Source organism: Phoca vitulina, unplaced genomic scaffold (genome assembly GCF_004348235.1).
Source record: "Phoca vitulina isolate PV1807 unplaced genomic scaffold, GSC_HSeal_1.0 scaffold5, whole genome shotgun sequence".
In the NCBI taxonomy this organism is placed as follows: Eukaryota; Metazoa; Chordata; class Mammalia; order Carnivora; family Phocidae; genus Phoca; species Phoca vitulina.
Window position 1 is genome coordinate 29,878,139 of NW_022589708.1, and position 22,503 is coordinate 29,900,641.

The 22,503-nt window shown below is 37.3% G+C and overlaps 1 protein-coding gene and 1 pseudogene across 1 annotated transcript in view; both read right to left on the bottom strand.

Annotated features, from left to right (window-relative positions):
• Window positions 1-22,503, bottom strand: part of SCEL (sciellin) — a 302,364-nt gene that overhangs the window by 226,769 nt on the left and 53,092 nt on the right. The window lies entirely within an intron of this gene.
• On the bottom strand, window positions 17,734-19,341 carry LOC116631566 (annotated as a pseudogene).

Consider the following 22,503-nt stretch of genomic DNA (forward strand, 5'->3'; position numbering starts at 1 on the left):
AGGAAGGAGAGAAAGAAGGAAAGAAAGAAAGAAAGAAAGAAAGAAAGGAAGAAAGGCAGAAAGGCAGGAGAAGGGAGGGAAGAAAGGAAGAAATGTCTTTTGCTTAAACCACCTTTGACATTCAATAAATACTGGCTATTGATAAGTACAGTATTGATGGATGATGAAGGGAAGAAATACAAATATGTCTTACTTCCATAGAATTTAATGTGTGACATGGGTTGCTGTATAATTTAAGTAGCTATGAGAATCCATGTTTGAATTCTTATAATAATTGCTAAATTACAAGTCAGTGCATAAAAAAATAAGCGATGGGACTATTTTAGGTAAAAAGAGGCAAAAAAAAATCTAACAATTAAACACGATTTGAGAAACTAGTTTGAATCCTGTTCTAAACAAACCAACTGTAAAGAAATGTTTTTAAGACAACTGGGGCAATTTGATTACAGACTGGGTGTTACATGATACCAAGGAGTTATTGTCAATTTGTGAGGTATGATAATGGCACTGTGATTGTGTAATAAAATTTCTATGATTCTATTGACACATACTGAGTTAGGAACGAAATGGTATGCTGTCTGAGATTTGCTGTAAGGCATTTTAGCAAAGAAAAAAAGGGATGTAGGAAAATGAAGTAAATAAAGTAAAACTCTGATAATTGTTCACTGTTCTAAATGATACATATGTGGAGTTTCATTATTGCATTTTCTACTTTTGTGTATGCTTAAAATCTTCATAACATAAAAATGTTTTAGATAATACAAAAGTAATATATATTCAATATGTAAAATACAAATAATACAAGACATGTATAAGTCAAAATGCAAAAATCCTCCCTCACCACTACCCACAGGAGGAAACCACTATTAATTGGGTGTGTATATCAATATGGTGTGTATATCAACATGTATATTCAACATATACCTATATAGAGATACTTAATTTTTTCACAGAAATGCCTTTTTACCTTTCCTTTATTAAAACTATATCTTGGACATCTTTCCATGTTGGTAAATTGAGATCTACTGTGTTCTCAGTAACTGATGCAGAGTATTCCATTGTTTGGATATTTTGCATGGAGACTATTTTTACAATTCCATATGGATGAATATTTAGTCTGTTCCCAGTTTTTAACTATTAGCAAATTTACAAGGAACTTCTTTGTGAATGCCTCTTTGTACATTTGTGTGACCATGTCTATAGGATGAAGTTTTAGAATTAGAATTGAGAGGCCATCTAAATTAGTGTAGAAGGGTGTGGAACACTCCAGGAAGGTTCCCTGGGTCCTAATCTCAGCACTGTCACTGATGATCTGAGTGATCTTGGGCATCTGTTTAATTCTCTATATGTCAGATTTTCCTTCTACAAATAGGATTAATGATAATTGTATTCATTTCATAACATTGTGAGAATAAATAATACATATAAAGTGTTTAGAAGAGCTGTGAACTCTTCCTGGTTCCTGCTAATATTTGGTCTTTGACCCAGTTTCCTGACACAGAGCTCCTAAAATCCTTGTAATTTCCTGAGTGATAAGAGTGTCTGACCCAGAACTCTTAAATCCTTCCGGATTTCCTAGGTAACAGAAGCATCTTTTGTTCTAATGAGGTGATTCTTGGTGGGCTCCTGGACGGAGGCTGGCCACTGCCAAGATGAAGGCATGATTAAAAGCTTGTAACCTTCAGTCCCACTCCCCTCCCACCACCCATTCTCTGGAGAGGGGAGAGACACAGGAAGATGAGTTAATAATCAATCGTGCCTACATGATGAAACCCGCATAAAAATCCCTAAAGTACAGGGTGTGGAGAGCTTCTGAATTGGTGAATGTATCCCATGCCATGAGGGTGGCACACCCCAACTCCAAGGGGAAAGAAGTTCCTGTACCTAAGACCTTTCCAGACCTCACCCTTGCACCTCTTCATCTGGTTATTCATCTGTATCCTTTATTACATCCTTTATAATAAACTGGTAAATGTAAGTAAGTGTTTCCCCGAGTTCTGCTGGCCAGGCTAGCAAATTATTGAACCCAAGGAGGAGGTCATGGGAACTTTCAATTTACAGCTGGTCAGTCAGAAGTAGAGGTTAACAACCTGGGATTTGCTATTGATGTCTGAAGTGGGGGAAGTCTTGTGGGACTGAGCCCTTAACTTGTGGGATCTGACACTAACTCCAGGTAGTTTGAATTGTACCTACTTCAGGTACAACTGAATTGTACAACACTCAGCTGGTATCAGAGAATTGATTCGTATGGGAAAAAAAAACAAATGCCCGGTCACAGAAATGTTCTGTGTGAATGTAATGAGTAGGAAAAACAGAGTTTTCCTTTAGTTGATAGAGTATTTTTTCCTTCTTTTAAAACAGCTCATGACACATACAAGAAGTGCTCAATAAATGTCAGTTATCTTTATTAATGTAGATTTGATTGATTTACATTCCCACCAATAGTAAGAAAATTAATTTTTTAATCTGATGGAGGAAAATCATCTCCTCGTTTCAATTTCCATTTTCTTAATACTAATTGAGATTGAACATTTGTTTATAGATTTCCTTGCCACATTTATATTATTGCTGTGAAATATTAATTAATATTCTTAGCCCATTTTCTCACTGAGATAAAACTTGGTGATGGCACATCCCAGAGAGATGAACAGCCACATACAAGTTCTAGTCAGACCTGAATTTCCAGCTAAGAGAATCTGCATACTTTAGCTTCACTCTGACCTAAAGAAATTCCAGTGGATATCCATTTCCAGCTATATATCAGACTGACACTCCCACCAAGAAGCTAAACAAAATCTTATTTTAAAAAAATCAGCTATTTGAAGGCACTACAAAGCAACGGCCTTAAAAGGGCCAACATCACAGAGGGAAACACAAAGAAGAGAAGTTCATAGAAGAGAAGCTCAATATTCTCCTAAATTTGCTCCTTGAGAAACTTGCCAATACTTAAGCACCATAGCGCTTAGTGGCCAAGCAGAGAATTAGCTTTCAAGCTCAGAGCATTCAGCATGTTCACAGGGATGAAAAGGTAAAAGCTGATGCTCAATAATCATCAAGGTAAACACCTCAGCTTTGCATTAAACCCCAGAAAGGCTATGTCCCAGGATTGAGACAAACAAAAATATGATGAAGCTTACACGGACTGAAATTCCACCACAAATCATCTTAATGGTTGATTAAATCAAGGAAATCTACCCTTACATAAAAAGCCTACTAACAGAAAAGTAAATCCTCTCTAGAAGGAATATAAAATCATCCAAATGTCTATAATTTTTTATGCCTAATATCCAGCATTCAACAGTTACCAGGCATCTCAGAAGACAAGACCAAATTACCAACAACTAAAAGCCAAAACAACAACAACAAAGTAGACAACAAAATGGATTCACAGATAACCAAATAATGGAATTTTCTATGGCAAAGAAACAAAAAACATTTCCTTCAAATAGGTAACAATAATGCTGACACTGATGTATCAAAAATATTGAAAGAAAATAATTGTCAAGCTATATTCCTATACCCCACAAAAGTGAAGAAGTTTTGCAAGATGAAAAAGTTCTAGAGATTTTTTGCATGATAATGTGAATATACTTAACACTACTGAACTATACACTTAAAAATGGTTAATGTGGTAAATTTCATATTGTGCATTTTACCACAATTTTTTTAAGTGAAGGAAAGAGAAAAAAAGTAAAAGAAGATGATGACTTTTCTGGTATATAAATTGTACCTCAATAAAGCTGTTTTTTTAAAACACAAAGAAGAAATGCACTTTAAAGCAAACATGATTAATGAGCCTCATTTAACTGCTATATACAATAGCATACATATTTTTTTCAAGTGCACATAAACCATTTGCCAAAATTAACCAAGCAATCAAGTCTCAACAAATTTCAAAGCATTTAAATCATTAATCTTATAAAACAAGACTGAAAATCAATAATTAAAAAAATACCTAGAAAGGGCCCAAATATTTGACAAAAAGCAGTTTGCCTATAAATAACCCATTGGTCAAAGAATCACTCACAAAAATTTTGAACTGAATTGTAACAGAAACTATGATGTATCAAAATCTGTGAGATGTAATTAAAACTGTGCTCAGAGTGAAATTTTGAGCCTTAAATGCTGGTATTAGGGAAACAAGGAGCTACAATTCAATGATCAATAAATGAACATACCTCAATTTGTGCACTTTTCAGTATGTATATTCTACTTCAATTTTTTTAAGTTTCCTTAACAACTTTTTTTTTTAAGAAAAAGAAAATCCATAAGGTCCAGTTTCTGGTTCTACAGGTACTCAAAGGATCTCCCCATCTGTCAATGTGCTTGATAAACCAGTCAGTTCCAGCCCCGCCTTAGCATGTATTTGAAATCCTATGCATACCCTAATCTCCCAGGGTTTGGGGAGGGGGGCCCATTTTACATACAAGCTAAGATCAGATTAGCCTCTTTTTTTTTAAAGGTTATTTTTTTTAAATTTTATTATGTTATGTTAATCACCATACATTACATCATTAGTTTTTGACGTAGAGTTCCATGATTCATTGCTTGCATATAACACCCAGTGCTCCATTCAGTACGTGCCCTCTTTAATACCCATCACCAGGCTAACCCATCCCCCCCACCCCCATCCCCTCTAGAACCCTCAGTTTGTTTCTCAGAGTCCATAGTCTCTCATGGTTCATCTCCCCTTCCGATTTCCCCCCCTTCATTTTTCCCTTCCTGTTATCCTCTTCTTTTTTTTTTTAACATATAATGTATTATTTGTTTCAGAAGTACAGGTCTGTGATTCAACAATCTTACACAATTCACAGCGCTCACCATAGCACATACCCTCCCCAACATCGTTCACCCAGCCACCCCGTCCCTCCCACCCCCCACCACTCCAGCAACCCTCAGTTTGTTTCCTGAGATTAAGAATTCCTCATATCAGTGAGGTCATATGATACATGTCTTTCTCTGATTGACTTATTTCACTCAGCATAATACCCTCCAGTTCCATCCACGTCATTGCAAATGGCAAGATTTCATTCCTTTTGATGGCTGCATAATATTCCATTTTATATATATATACCACCTCTTTTTTATCCATTCATCTGTCGATGGACATCTTGGCTCTTTCCATAGTTTGGCTATTGTGGACATTGCTGCTATAAACATTGGGGTACACGTACCCCTTCGGTCCCTACATTTGTATCTTTGGTGTAAATACCCAGTAGTGCAATTGCTGGGTCGTATGGTACTTTCAATCTTTGGGATGCAGCAAAGGCAGTCCTAAGAGGAAAGTATATAGCAATACAAGCCTTTCTCAAGAAACAAGAAAGGTCTCAAATACACAACTTAACCCTACACCTAAAGGAGCTGGAGAAAGAACAGCAAATAAAGCCTAAACCCAGCAGGAGAAGAGAAATAATAAAGATCAGAGCAGAAATCAATGAAATAGAAACCAAAAGAACAGTAGACTAGATCAATGAAACTAGGAGCTGGTTCTTTGAAAGAATTAACAAGATTGATAAACCCCTGGCCAGACTTATCAAAAAGAAAAGAGAAATGACCCAAATAAACAAAATCATGAATGAAAGAGGAGAGATCACAACCAACAACAAAGAAATACAAACAATTATAAGAACATATTATGAGCAACTCTATGCCAGCAAATTAGATAATCTGGAAGAAATGGATGCATGCCTAGAGATGTATCAACTACCAAAACTGAACCAGGAAGAAATAGAAAACCTGAACAGACCACTAAGGAAATTGAAGCAGTCATCAAAAATCTCCCAAGAAACAAGAGCCCAGGGTCAGATGGCTTCCCAGGGGAATTCTATCAAACATTTAGAGAAGAATTAATACCTATTCTTCTGAAACTGTTCCAAAAAATAGAAATGGAAGGCAAACTTCCAAACTCGTTTTATGAGGCCACCATTACCTTGATCTCAAAACCAAAGACCCCATCAAAAAGGAGAATTACAGACCAATATCCTTGATGAACATGGATGCAAAAATTCTCATCAAAATACTAGCCAATAGGATCCAACAGTACATTAAAAGGATTATTCACCACGACCAAGTGGGATTTATCCCTGGGCTGCAAGGTTGGTTCAACATCAGCAAATCAATCAATGTGATACAATACATTAATAAAAGAAAGAACAAGAACCATATGATCCTCTTGATAGATGCAGAAAAAACATTTGATAAAGTACAGCATCCTTTCTTGATCAAAACTCTTCAAAGTATAGGGATAGAGGGTACATACCTCAATATCATAAAAGCCATATCATTCTCAATGGGGAAAAACTGAGAGCTTTCCTCCTAAGGTCAGGAACACGGCAGGGATGTCCACTATCACCACTGCTATTCAACATAGTATTAGAAGTCCTAGCCACAGAAATCAGACAACAAAAAGAAATAAAAGGCATCCAAATCAGCAAAGACAAAGTCAAACTCTCACTCTTTACAGATGATATGATACTTTATGTGGAAAACCCAAAAGACTCCACCCCAAAACTGCTAGAACTCATACAGGAATTCAGTACAGTGGCAGGATATAAAATCAATGCACAGAAATCAGTGGCATTCCTATACACCAACAACAAGACAGAAGAAAGAGAAATTAAGGAGTTGATCCCATTTATAATTGCACCCAAAACCATAAGATACCTACGAATAAATCTGACCAAAGAGGCAAAGAATCTGTACTCAGAAAACTAGAAAGTACTCATGAAAGAAATTGAGGAAGACACAAAGAAATGGAAAAACATTCCATGATCATGGATTGGAAGAACAAATATTGTGAAGATGTCAATGCTACCTAGAGGAATCTACACATTTAATGCAATCCCTATCTAAATACCATCAACTTTTTTCAAAGAAATGGAACAAATAATCCTAACATTTGTATGGAACCAGAAAAGACCATGAATAGCCAGAGGAATATTGAAAAAGAAAAGCAAAGCTGGTGGCATCACAATTCCGGACTTCAAGCTCTATTACAAAGCTATAATTATCAAGACAGTATGGTACTGGCACAAAAACAGACACACAGATCAATGGAACCGAATAGAGAGCCCAGAAATAGACCCTCAACTCTATGGTCAACTAATCTTCGACAAAGCAGGAAAGAATGTCCAATGGAAAAAAGATAGTCTCTTCAACAAATGGTGTTGGGAAAATTGGACAGCCACATGCAGAAGAATGAAACTGTACCTTTTCCTTATACCACACACAAAAATAGACTCAAAATGATTGAAAGACCTAAATGTGAGACAGGAGTCCATCAAAATCCTAAAGGAGAACACAGGCAGCAACCTCTTCGACCTCAGCCGCAGCAACTTCTTCCTAGAAACATCGCCAAAGGCAAGGAAAGCAAGGGCAAAAATGAACTATTGGGACTTCATCAAGATAAAAAGCTTTTGCACAGCAAAAGAAACAGTCAACAAAACCAAAAGACAACTGGTAGAATGGGAGAAGATATTTGCAAATGCCATATCAGAGAAAGGGTTAGTATCCAATATCTATAAAGAACTTATCAAACGCAACACCCAAAGAACAAATGATCCAATCAAGAAATGGGCAGAAGACATGAACAGACATTTTTCCAAAGAAGACATCCAAATGGCCAAGAGACCCATGAAAAAGTGCTCAACATCGCTCAGCATCAGGGAAATCCAAATCAAAACCTCAACGAGATACCACCTCACACCAGTCAGAATGGCTAAAATTAACAAGTCAGGAAACGACAGATGTTGGCAAGGATGCGGAGAAAGGGGAACTCTCCTATACTGTTGGTGAGAATACAAGCTGGTGCAGCCACTCCAGAAAACAGTATGGAGGTTCCTCAAAAAACTGAAGATTTAGCCTCTTTAGATCCACTCTGCAGTAGAAAAGAATACCCAAATACTCCATGGGTCAGGCTTAACATTCCAGACACACGCAGACACAAGTCTCTGGGCCAACAGAAAAAACCAGTTACTCTGCAGATATTCACCTCACCACACCCATTCTGCAAGAAATATCTGTTCAGCATATGCACTATCATCTAGCCTCAAAACAAGTTTGCCAAGTATGAAATTACATAGGCACTATCTTCAAAAAGTTTCTGACCTCTTTTCTTAATATAATAAAATACAAAGTTAAAACTCATTACTTGCATGTTCAAAATTATTAAGCAGTTTTTCATTAACTATAATCTCCCATTTGACATGACTACTCTACTTTATTCATTAAACTAAATATTGTTTTGAGAAAACAATGTTAGTATTATGGTTCTAGAATTTAATAACTAATGCACTGAAAGAGAATTTTCATAATGTACTTATGAATTTTTGTTTAAAAAAATCTTCTGACTGTGGGTGATATTATAAAGGTATTCAAATTTATTCCCCCATGAACAGAATTAGATTATCTGTGAGCACTAATTAGGAAGACTTCATTGAAAACATTGGATTAACATATTATCAATATGATATAATTCCCAGCCATACTAAATATTCAAGAGCTTTAATTTTTTTTTTTTTTTTTTTTTTTTGCGCTTTCTTTTTAAACACTAGTGTGACACTGGTCAATTTATGCAGTTTTGTTACATAAAATGCAGGAAACTACTTCTTCTTTGAAATTAACAAGTTCATTTTGAATAGTCTTCTACTTGTAGAAATATTAGAAATAATACTTTTGATAACTCTGAAGTCAATGCTCCCTATTGAGTGTAAGCAATGTATTTTCTTGAACAAGGAGGGACAAAGAAACCTCACCCTGTCCTGCACCTATGTTCTTGTGGAAGCAGGTTGCCTCTGCAGTTATTAACATGACTCCTTCTCTGGTTGAGAAAATCAGAAAAAAAAGCTCTGCTCTAGACATTTGTTTTTGGGAGGTTTGCAAGGCCCAAGTCAATGTCCACTGCCTTATGAGGGACTGTCAATGGAAAATACTCCTTCTGCCCACAAAACCCACAAAGGATTCCCTCTGGAAGTTTGCATAGCTTGGCAAGCAGGGCAGATGACTGATAGGAGGAGTTTGGGGCAGATAGTTAATCCCTGATATTGATGATTGCCCAAGTGAAGATCTGTGCTCTTTTTGCAATACTTATGCACCAAGCATCACCCTTTGTTGAGAGCGAATCTCTCCCCACCTCCATATATTTCCTGACCTCTCATCTCCCTTGCACATCTAAACTTTTAGAAGAGGCAGTATGCTCACTTCTACTGCTTCCTGTCTGAATTCTTTACCCATTTTTTAATGCATCCTTGGAAATTACCAATACCTTTCTCTCTGTCAAAGCTAACACTCTTTTTTGAAACAATTATTTTTCAAAAAATTGCTACTTATTTCAGTGCTCCTTCATCAAAATATATTGAATTATGGAATCAAATATCTGTCAGTTTGCAGGTAGAGCCCAAAATACAGATAAAAAGCCCTAAATGTTATTCAATGCTTTAAGAAACTATTTAAAAAACAGTTGTAGAGTGGATAAAAAAACAAGACCCACTTATATGCTACCTACAAGAGACTCATTTCAGACCTAAAGACACATGCAGATTGAAAGTAAGGGGATGAAGAAACATTTATCATGCAAATGGATGTCAAAAGAAAGCCTGAGTAGCAATACTTACATTGGATAAAATAGACTTTAAAACAAAGACTGGAAAAAGAGACAAAGACACTATATAATAATACAAGGGATAATCCAACAAGAAGATAAAAACAATTGTAAATATTTATGCACCTAACATGGGAGCACCCAAACATATAAAATAGTTAATGACAAACATAAAGCAACTAATTGATAGTAATACAATAATAGTAGGGGACTTTAACACTCCACTTAGATCTTTGAACAGATCCCAAACAGAAAACCAACAAGGAAACAGTGGCTTGAAGGACACACTGGACTAGATGGATCTAACAGATATATTCATCAGAACATTCCATCCTAAAACTGCAGAATACACATTCTTTTCAAGTGCACATGGAACATTCTCTAGAATAGATCACATATTAGGCCACAAAATAAGCTTCAACAAATTCAAAAAGATTGCAGTCATATCATGAATATTTTCTGACCATATTGCTATGAAACTAGAAATCAACCACAAGAAAAAATCAGGAAAGACCACAAATACATAAAGTGTTAAATAACATGCTACTAAACAATGACTGGCTCAACCAGGAAATCAAAGAAAAAAATCAAAAAGTACATGTAGACGAATGAAAATTAAAATACAATGGTCCAAAACCTTTGGGATGCAGCAAAAGCTGTTCTAAGAGAGAAATTTATAATAAATATAGGCCTACCCCAAGGAGCAAGAAAAATCTCAAATAAACAATGTAATATTACACCTAAAGGACATAGAAAAATAACAACAAACAAAACCTAAAACCAGCTGAGGAAAGGAAATAATAAAGATTAGAGCAGAAGTAAATGATATAGAAACTAAGAAAACAATATAACAGATCAATGAAACCAAAAGCTGGTTCTTTGAAACAAAATTGATAAGGCTTTAGCCAGACTCATCAAAAACAAGAGATGATTCAAATAAACAAAATCAGAAGTGAAAGAGGAGAAATAAGAGCCAACACCACAGAAATACAAACAATTGTGAGAGAATATTATGAAATATATGCCAACAAATTAGACGAGCTAGAAGAAAAGGATAAATTCCTAGAAATGTGTAATCTACCAAAACTGAAGCAGAAAGAAATAGAAAATTAGAACAAACTGATTGCCAGCAATGAAATTGAATCAGTAATCAAAAATCTCCCAACAAAGAAAAGTCCAGAACCAAACGGTTTCGTGGGCAAATTCTACCAAACATTTAAAGAAGAGTTAATACCTATTTTTCCCAAACTATTCCAAAAAATAGAAGAAAACAGGAAACTTCCAAATTCATTCTATAAGGCCAATATTACCCTAATACCAAAACCAGATAAAGACACCACAAAAAAAGAGAATTACAGGCCATTATCTCTGATGAACATAGATGCAAAAATCCTCATCAAAATATAAGCAAACTAAATCCAACAGTACATCAAAAAAATCATTCACCACGATCAAGTGGGATTTATTCCTGTGAAGCAAGTGTGGTTCAATATTCGTAAATCAATCAACATGATACGTCACATCAAGAGTAGATAAAAACCGTATGATCATTTCAATAGAGGCAGAAAAAGCACTTGATGAAGTACAACATTCATTCATGATAAAAAAAAGAAAAACCTCAACAAAATAGGTTTAGAGGGAACATACCTCCACATAATAAGGGTCATATATGAAAAGCCCACAGTGAACATCATACTCAATGATGAAAAACTGAGAGCTTTTCCCCTAAGGTCAGGAACAAAACAAGGATGTCCAGTCTCACTACTTTTATTCAACATAGCACTGGAAGTCCTAGCTGCAGCAATCAGACAACAAAGGAAATAAAAGGCATTCAAATTAGTAAGGAAGAAGTAAAACTCTCACTATCTGCAGATGACATGATACTATATATAGAAAACCCTAAAGACTCCACCAAAAAACTACTAGAACTGATAAATGAATTCAGGATACAAATTTTGTCACAGTATACAAAATCAATATGTAGAAATCTGTTGCATTTTTATACCTTAATAATAAAGCAGCAGAAAGACAAATTTAAAAAAAAAATCCCATTTATAATTGCACCAAAAATAATCAAATACCTAGGAATAAAGCTAATGAAAGAGGTGAAAGACCTGTACCCTGAAAATTATAAAACACTGATGAAAGAAATTGAAGATGATACAAAGAAATGAAAAGACCTCCTATGCTCATGGATTGGAACAACAAATATTGTTAAAATGCCTATACTACTCAAAGCAATCTACAGATTAATGCAATCCTTATCAAAATACCAAAAGCATTTTCCACAGAACTAAAATAAACAATTCTAAAATTTATATGGAACAACAAAGACTCCGAATAACCAAAGCAATTTTGAAAAAGAAAAGCAAAGTTGGAAGTATCACAATCCCAGACATCAAGTTATACCACAAAGCTGTAGTAATCAAAACAGTATAGTACTGGCACAAAAGTCAACAAATCAATGAAAGATCAATGAAACAGAATAGAAAACCCAGAAATAAGCCCACAATTATATGGTCAATTAATCTTCAACAAAAGAAGCGAGAATATGCAATGGGAAAAAGTCTTTTCAACAAATGGTGTTGGGAAAACTGGACAGCTACATGCAAAAGAATAAAACTGCACCACTTTCTTATACCATACACAAAAATAAACTCAAAATGGATTAAAGACCTAAATGTGAGACATGAAACATAAAAATCCTTGAAGACAGCACAGGCAGTAATTTCTCTGACATCGGTCATAGTAGCATTTTTCTAGATATGTCTCCTGAGCTAAAGGAAATAAAAGCAAAACTAAACTATCAGGACTTCATCAGAATAAAAAGCTTCTGCATAGGTAAGGAAACAATAAACAAAACTGAAAGGCAACCTACAGCATGGGAGAAGATGCTTGCAAATGACATATCAAATAAAGGGTTAGTAACCAAAATATAAAAAGAACTGATATAACTCAACACCCAAAAGAACAATCCAATTCAAAAATGGACAGAATACATGAGCAGACATTTCTCCAAAGACATACAGACGGCCAACAGACACAAGAAAAGATGCTCAACATCACTCATCATCAGGGAAATGCCAATCAAAACTACAATGAACTATCACCTCACACCTGTCAGAATGGCTAAAATTAATAACACAGGAAACAACAGATTTTGGCAAGGATGTGGAGAAAAAGGAACCCACCTGCACCATTGGTGGGAATGAAAACTGGTGCAGCCACTGTGGAAATGGTATGGAGATGTCTCAAAAAGTTAAAAATAGAACTACCCTATGGCCCAGCAATTGCACTACTAGGTATTTACCCAAAGTATACAAAAATGCTGATTCAAAGGGGCACATGCACCATGATGTTTATAGCAGCATTATCAGTAATAGCCAAATTATGGAAAAAGCCCCAGTGTACATCAACTGATGAATGGATAAAGAAGATGTGGTATACACACACACACACAATGGAATACTACTCAGCCATAAAAAGAATGAAATCCTGCCATTTGCAATGATGTGGATGGAACTAGAGAGTATTATGCTTAGCAAAATAAGTCAGAGAAAGACAAAGGCCATATGATTTCACTCATATGTGGAATTTAAGAAACAAAACAAACAAGCAAAGGAAAAGAGAGAGAGGGAAAAAAAACCCCAACAAACAGACTCTTAACCATAGAAAACAAATGAATGGTTACCAGATGGGAGATGTGTGGGTGGATAGGTGAAATAGGTGATGGGGATTAAGGAGTGCACTTGCTGTGATGAGCACTGGATATTGTATGGAAGTGTTGAATCACTATATTGTACACCTGAAACTCATTTACACTGTATGTTAACTTTATTGGAATTTTTAAAAAACTCATAAACAACATTTTATCATTTTTTTTCATTTATTTGTTAATGTTTCATTAAAGTAGCTCTAATACCATGGTAACTCATTCTTAGCTAAAAGATATATTTCAAAAGAAAAAATGCTCTTTTTTTTGAAAGCTAGACAAGGAGCAAGTCAAATAATAACATCTTATGTTTACACAGTATCCTAGGGACACCTCCTTTTCATATACATTTTGTGATTTAATCTTACAAATAGCCACATAATGTGGGCAATGCGAGCTTTATAACTTGTCTTCTAGCACCAGAACCATCAGAATCTTATGGTTAATACAGTGTTCTTGTACTTTCACTTTAACCCACACTCTGCCTTTTTGAGCATTCATAGCAACTCACATATTCATAGCAACAATCTATCACCATAGATAATATCTAAGCAGTACCAAACAAACATGACATTTTCATTTTCTGCAACATCTTTAAACCAGAAAGGAAGACGGTAAATATAAATTCAGTCCAAAGACTGTAAGACTTAAAGATATAATAGACCTGTCCTCCTCAGGGGAAAATGTCCAAAAATTGTCATTAGCGCATGCCCCAGAGTCTGCAATTTATTGACATGTATAGGTTCATATCCCTTTTCTAAGGGGAGAACTCACGGAAAAAAGTCACCATGGGTTTACCTGGGTATGCTGGTTTGTGGCCTCATTCCAAAGTCAAAGGGGGAAGAGTGCTAACATCTCAAAATGTGGGTATATTTCACATATACCTACTCATTTTTTTTGACACAACTTGATGATCACCTCCTCCAGGAAGCCATCTTTTACAATCTGTGCCCTTCACCACCACCTTGTGTACTCCTGGAGAGTCCTGTATAGTAATCTTTATACCACAGTTCTTACCACACTTGATTACAATCAGTTTGTCTAGTTCAGCTATGGTACTCTAAATTATCAGAGGTGTTGTCTTATCATCTGTGTATTCCCAAAACCTAGCATAGAGCCTGGCATATAATATACACTGAATGAAAAGGAATGCTTACCCCAACTCCTTCCCAGAACTTCTGATACCTTCCGGTCCCTCGGTTTGATAGTGTACATAAATCTCCTCTCTGAATTACTACATTTAGCTTTAGCTCTACTCTTGCTTATACTCATCCCAGACTTGGCTAAGAGGCTCTTAACCAACCCAGCCCGGTGGGAACCCTCCCCGTCAGAGAAATTTTGTTCTCTAGCCAAAGGAGGGAGACACAAACAGCCCCAGTCTTGCTCCAGGTGCCCCTAACAACACAGCTATCACCAGGCACAGAACAGACTGGGTTATAGTTTGCAGGTTCTTTATAGCTCCCTGTCCACCTAGTTTGCTCTGTTAAAGCAGTCTGGTCAGGCACTCGTCTGGTGCTTTGTTTTGCTTATAGTTGTCCTACTTACCCTGAGCCACAGATAAGCCTGAATAGTCCTACCTGTATTTGCTTTTCCCATTCTCTGCCACCAAGCTAAACATTTCTTTTGCTTTCCTGCGCTTCTAATCAGGTGGTCTTCCATCTTAACTAGCTGTCCTAAGAGCTAATGTGGCCTAGAATTCCTAATGCCATCTCATTCTACCTGCTTCTCTTGGATTGCTTTTGAACTTGGTTTATGACAGCCAGCTTTGAGACCAAGGCCTATACTTCAGGTTTTTTTTTTTTTTCACTCATGTTGCCTTTTTTATTCCAAATTCAACTACCAGAAGCATGTCCCCCACTGCTTATATATAAGATTATATAAGCATATTATATAAGAATAATCAAAGTGAAAGGCAACATATGACTATACATTTCTAAGATAAACTGCTCCTAAATGTTCTCCTTAAAGTAATGAAAATTTGTGGGGTGCTGGGTGACTCAGTCAGTTAAGTGTCTGACTCTTGATTTCGGCTCAGTTCATGATCTCAGGGTCTTGAGATGGAGCTCCACATCAGGCTCTGCACTCAGCATGGAGCCTGCTTAAGATTCTCTCTCCCTCTGCCCCTCCCCACTCTCTCTCCCTCTCTCTCTCTCAAAAAAAAATAATAAAAATTTGTATTTTTGTTGATCCTGCCAATAACATTGATAGAATAACTGATAAGCTATTCAGAGGGTCACAATAATTAGGGCTAAAATTAAGCATCTGAAATAACTGGGGAAATTTCTCCACACACTTTCACATGATCACGCCGCGGCCATTGCATTTCATGGCATATCCATTTTTATAAGTCTATTTATGAGTACAAAGAGGCTTAGCCACCACTGCTTTGGCCTGCCGCTTGGACTGACGGTTGTTATTTTTACCACATTCCCCTTTAGAAAGAACACAACCAACAGTTCCAAATCCCTGAGGGAACTGTAACTGTTTATACTGAGAAAATTGAATGACATGTCATTTGGAAATTTGATACTATTGAAGCCACTATTAACTTTTTTGTTTGTTTGGTTGGTTGTTTGTTTTTATTTGTCCAGAGTGATCTCTTAAGGCTCAAAGTGTCATACTTTCACCCCAACAGTGAAGGGTTACTTTGTCCCAGGAGCAGAAGCCTATCCTGGAGAAGAGCCTGGACAACTGGACACCAGGAACGAACACACCCTAAAAAGGAAAATATCAGGGCTCAGCCAATGTTCCCGATCAGGCAAAGAACATCATTTTCTTTTAAACACTAATAATGACAATGACTAGGGCCTGCCAGATCTGGGGTTAGAACAACCCAAAGACTTAGCAATTTAAGAACTCGAACTCTTACCTAAAGGTCACTTTTGGAGGAGGGAAAAGAGCCCATTCTGTATGAAAAGTCATGCTCTGGAATAGAAAGGAATCACAAGTGGTTACTTTTTGCCATCCTGCTTCTGACCACTTTTGTCTGGGATATGTGCTTACGTGAGTCATCCCTAACTCTTGAGGGCTGCCCACTTCCTAGTCTGTTCACTCACTCAGGTCTACTTCAAACCCAGCTTAGATGGCTTTTCTTAGATAAGACAGATAACCCAGTTCACTTGATATTTGCCTCAGGCCAGCAATGCTTTTCCCTCCAAATTCAACTCTGCCCCACCCTGATCATCTAGTAATGATCCACACCAGGGATCCTGATTCAGGTCAAGCCTTGATGACATCCAGGAAAAAAACCTTCCAAACCCATATCCTGGAAGAGGATGCTTCCTACAACTGTCAAAAAATTGTTACAACAACAACAACAACATTGTTACAGCTCTGAGATTTTACCAAGCTCTGCAAACTGACAAGTTAGTCTGCCATAGTTTTCTGGATAGTGGCAGAAGACACATGACTCTTGGGTTGGAGACAAAAGATTGTGTTATTCATGGCACAGTCAACACCTTGAACTTCACGTTTGTGTTGGTTCCTCTTATCCCTCAAGTTCCATAGGTTATACTGAGCAGCCTAGGCAAATGCTACTTACCCAATGGGTTTGCATCACAGCTGAGATACCCTGAGCTTGAGAAATCCCAACTTTTTCTTACAAGAGATTGGGCTACAAGAAAACCTGTCCAAAGCTGCTCAAGAGGACAATAATGAAAATAATCACTGGACAGCAAACAGATTGGCCCTCTGCTCCGGAGAGAGATATTATCTCTATCTTCTGTTCACTCTCAGACATCTTTGCAAAGATCATCCAGAACAAAAGGCTATCACTACCTCTGCTCACAAGATGTGCAGAAACATGAAAAAGAGAAACCGACGAAGTAATGAGTATTCAATACAAATAGTTCATCCATGGGGCGCCTGGGTGGCTCAGTCATTAGGTGTCTGCCTTCGGCTCGGGTCATGATCCCAGGGTCCTGTTATCTAGCCCCACATCGGGCTCCCTGCTTGGCGGGAAGGCTGCTTCTCCCTCTCCCACTCCCCCTGCTTGTGTACCTCTCTCGCTGTGTCTCTGTCAAATAAATAAAAAATAAAATCTTTAAAAAAAACAAACAAATAGTTCATCCATTCTCTATTTCTCTAAATAAGCACACAAACATATAATGACCTCAATAAAGGTCATTTCTGTTCACCAAGAAAGATTCTCATTTTATTTTATTTAAATGTATGTCATTCTTCTTTTTTTCTTTTTTTTTTTTTCAGATTACTGGCAGTTTTATTGAGTTAGTGGGATTTCTTCCCATGATTCGTTAACACAGGCATTACAGTGAAGTGTCCAGAGGGAGGAAAGGCTGGGTGAGGGGACAGGAGGGCCTCAAAGCAAGGCCTGGTCACTTGGTGACATGCAGAAATCTCTAAGGGCCTATGGCTCATCTTGGGGGCAACTGAATTCAGACACCCTATATTTGGAGAGGTAATGTTCACATCTCATTCTCCCAGTTCTTTTTGTGGTATTCCTGAAGAGCTTTCTCTGCCACAGTCTCCATAAACTTATGATTGTACCTGGAGACCTTTGGGACCATCACAGTGATGAAGTTAGAATCAAAGAGTTTTGCAACCACCTTAGTGAGTGAAGCCAGAGGGAACATTGGAGTCAGAAGTCTGGGAAGTCATCATAGTGACCTGGAGATAGAATGGGTCTTCACTTTGAGTGAGATTAGCCAGCTGGGACACACAGATAAATTGCTCATTCAGCTGCTTCAGCAGAGAGGATGTGTTGAACATCTTCTCCTAGGACTGCAGCAGCTCAGGGTACAGTTTGGTGAACTTCTTAGCAAGCTGGAGGGAACTGTTAAACTCCTGTCACAGCTGGACCGGAGAGGGGTTGTCGGCCAAACAGTCCACTGACAAGATCTCCTGGCATGTCACACTGGTCCTTCATCCTCAGGCACCCTGTGGAGTTGTGACGGATCTCCTTGCACACAGTATGGTCTTGGTTGTCTTCTGTGAATTCCACTGGGAAGTGGTAGGGAATTCTATGAAGGTTGACATCCATGGCCTGTTGAGCCTGGTAAGTCATGTCAAAGAAGGGCTGAAACATGTCGTGGAAGTTCAAGGGTTAATATGCAGGGAAATACATTCTGTTCTGGGTGATGCAGGACTTGGGATTGAAGAAGACAGGCCTCTCCTGGAATGAGCGGAAGGGTGAGTAGTGGAAGTATCCTGCGGCTCACGGGTGAAGAGTCTGTCCTGGAAAATCTTGTCCATGATGCTGGATGTCCAGTTGAAGCTGTCCTGCATGAGTCCAGGGCATGGGTCTGCTGCTGGTCTTCTCCAGCAGGGAGTCCATGCGGTTGCCATTAATCCAGAAGTAGATGGGAGACCTGGTTCAGGAACAACTTAAGTTGACAGCCAGCCATGTGGGAACTGCTTCTTCAGACGTGTGTACAGAACTTCATACAGGTCTGTTTCAGGCAGGGCTTACACTCCTCCCAGAGGGCTACCATGGTATCATTGCACACCCCCTGGGACGCCTGCAGCTTCATTTCAGAATCCTTGGTATCATTTAGGGCATCCTCTTTCTTCTTCTTGGCTTCTTCTGAGTTCCTGAGTAGTGATTTGCACTTCTTCATTTATTTGTTCTATTAGAGCTTTATCTGTTTTACCCCCTTGAGAGCATTTTTAATTTCCTTATTAATGTACTTACTCCCCTGGGTGGACATTTCCTGGAGCTCTGTGTTTGTAGACCGCCTTGTCTCCCAGAACCCATCCATTCTTCCAGGTCAGCAGCAGTCCCACCAGCAGCAGGAGAGTCTTCATCAGGCCTCCCTCTGCAATCATGGAATCCCAGGAGGTCTCAATTATTGGCACCAATTGACCGTTTGCTGCTCCTGGCAACGCCGGATGGTAAGCATGGTGAGGCACGTATTTACAGCACTCTGCCTCATACACAAACCCTTTGGGGCTGGCTGCAAACCTTCATGATTCATGCCCAAAGATGTATGTCATTCTTTCAATAATTGACACTCATTTGAATAAATCCTGCAAAACTCAACAGGTGCCACTTAAGAACTTACCAAATGCTATTAACTTCATGGAAACAATTTGCTTCAAATATCATTCCATCACTCCACATATAGGATTATTGTACAAGTTCCTTGATTCTAAAAATCTTTGTCCCAAAGACTAAAATGTAAATGACACCAAGTTCTGAGGTTGAAATTAGTCAAAATAAGGAGAGAATGCAGAAGAACTGTACTTAAAGACTGTGTTCCAACTTTATAATAGACAGTTGATTACAGACCTTGGAGAGCATTTAGACATGGGTCTAAATCACAGAATTAGTTCCACAAGTACTCCCTATCTTTTGTGGCTTTCTTCTTGTAAGTCCCTTGGAATATCTTTTTAAGGATGGGGGCTTTTTCTAAATAAACTAAGTTATTCCAGTGAGATGGCATGAGCAACATTCAAGGAATCCCAAGTATGGTTAAGCAGCATTCTGCAATCTATTCTGGAGAACACAAGTATCTTTCATGACGTTAATAAGTATCCTGCTATCCAAAAAAAATTCCTTGGTCAAGTAAGTTTTGTAAACTATACATTAAACTGGTTTCTCACTGTAGAATTTTTTAGATCTTCTAATTGGGCTAATGTAGTTCTGATTGGGCTAATAAGGTTCATTTATCATTGAACCTACAGTAGGTGGGTCAGGGATCTAATATGAAACATTTCCCAAACTTTTTCACCATGCAAAATTTGTAACACCAGATGTTCTTATTAGAGATGCTAGATGCTTTCTATTAGGGGCACTAGAGTTCCATGGAACATGGTTAGGAAAACTCTGGACCACCACTGTTGGACCAACCCAAGCTAGGCATGAAATAGGAAAAGTGAAGGTATTAAGGTAGTTGGGTAGTTTTTGCAGAGGATCTTGAATTATATGCTAAGATATTTGAACTTTACTAAGTAGGCAAAGAGGAAATATTCTGTTGACATTCTTTTTATCTATTTGGTATGTTTAAATGTGGTCATTTGAGTAAGAAACATGTAAAAGACTAGAAACTCTACTTTGTAGTGGATTCCTCCACAGAAGAGAAGATCTACAGAAAAGAATTACCTCTATAAATCCTCCAATTTCAAAACTTAACAGCCTTCACTCTTAAGAAGGTATTCTTTATGTCTAAGAATTCCTGTATAGTAGTTTTAATTAATTTTGCTGTTTTTTTTCCTGTTCTGTGTTCATTGTTCTTCCTCTCCCCTGAATTCCAGCTCTAGGACTTAATCTTGCAACACGGACCAGCTAAGACACCAGATACATTCATGAATTGTCCCAGGCTGAATAAACTCACTCTCTAAGTTTTTATCATTGAGGCTTATTTTCCAAAGTTTGATCATAGTCAGGACTATTTTGAATACTCTAACCAAGTTTTCTTCAGGGAATACTTAATAAGTACCTATGTGATGAAGGCTTTGTAATAAGTGTCCAGAGAAATAAGAGGAGGATTTAGACATATTTCCCTTAAAACTTGAGTACACTTTTGGATATTTTGCTTTAAGATCAGATTGACTTAATTTCTTTCAAACTTCAATTGATTTGTGCAGCTAGTCAGGGTCAAATGTATAAAGAACAACTCAGCCCATCAGTCAATAAATATTTATTGAGCTCCTACTACATGCCAAACATTATGTTAGGTGCCAGGGATGCGGCAATGTGCAAGATAGGCCTGGTTCCTACCCTCATAGAGTTTATAAATCTAGTTGCTACTAAAGGCAATAAAATGAGTGTGAAATTTTTATTAGTTATCTCCACTAAATGCTTCAAAAAGTAACTATCATTAGTTATAAAAGGGGATAAAACATATGTGGCACAATGTGAACAATTAGTTAATCTGGGAGGAGGGTATATGGATATTCATTTTACTACTCTTCTGATCTTTTTGTTGAGTTGACATTTTTCGAAATAAGACGTTGGAGGAAAGTTTAATAAGAATAAACTAGTCAGAAAATTAAAAAAAATGTGGAGTCAGATTTCTTCTCTAATCTAATACTTTCTTGTTTAGTTGTAACATTTCGGTGTTCTAGGACTTCTGAGTTGATTATTTCCCTATTAGAGGCCCAAAGGCAGAAGCCAAAGCATTACTACATGAATAAAAACAAAGACTTGGATTGCATTTTCCCTACCATAGAACATCCTGCTGCAAGTGAACACTGTGGCTCTTAAGTTTGGCCAGCATTTTTGTTAAACATTTTATAAAACAGATCAGCATACCTGATCCACGTCTAAGGAGATGAAGAGAATTACAATGTCCAGGCATGTTATTTGCCATCCTTCACTTGGTATTTCTCAAGCCATTCTCTAAAGCAAGTATATATGCTTCAATGTGTACAATAACCTATGACAAACAACTAACTCAATGTATCTACTGTATACATGCTAAAATATATAAAGTGGAACCTCCTCATTTTACGATTGGCAGGGACAGAATCAACACCACCTGTAGTGTATCCAAATAGAACAATAAATGTTAAGAGAAAGTATGGGAAGATTTAAGTGACTTTTAACAATGTCTTCCCACTACTCTTAACCCCAGACCCACCAAATAGATACGATCATTATTTGCATTTTTATTTTCTCACCATTTCCAAGTTGCCAGATACATGTTTGTCTCTGATATGTGATACGTCCAAATGTTCAGCAAGGAATGAATATAGAAGAAAATCAAGTACATGAAAGTGAGGGCCAGTGATAAAAAGGGAAAGGGAGCATGAAGGACTTTAATGGGGAAGTAAATATGACATCAAAGACCTGATGTGTATTCCCAAAGAATAGAAATACAGGTTAACAGGTAAGCGACATTTCTCCTCTATCCACTCATTCAAAAAATATCTTGCATGTCTCCCATGTGCCTGACACTATGCTAGGCAGTGGAGGTAAAAGAATACAATATAGCATCTACTTTTGAAAAACTTAAGAGATTCCAGCTAAGTAATCAGACTAACAAAAGAGAATCCAATGTGCATGGTGGAGATAAGAGAGGTCATAGGTATAATGGAAATAGCAATGTGAGCCTTGGAGTCAAACTCAAAATTAAGTCTCTGTCATTTATAAACAATCACCTTGGCTAAATTACCTAACTTCTCTGAGCTTCAAGTTCCTCATCTGTAAAATGCAAATAATAATGCCTACCTTGTTCTATAACTTAAGACTTAGGAATAAGGCATACAAGATATCAGGCAAATGCAAGTACTC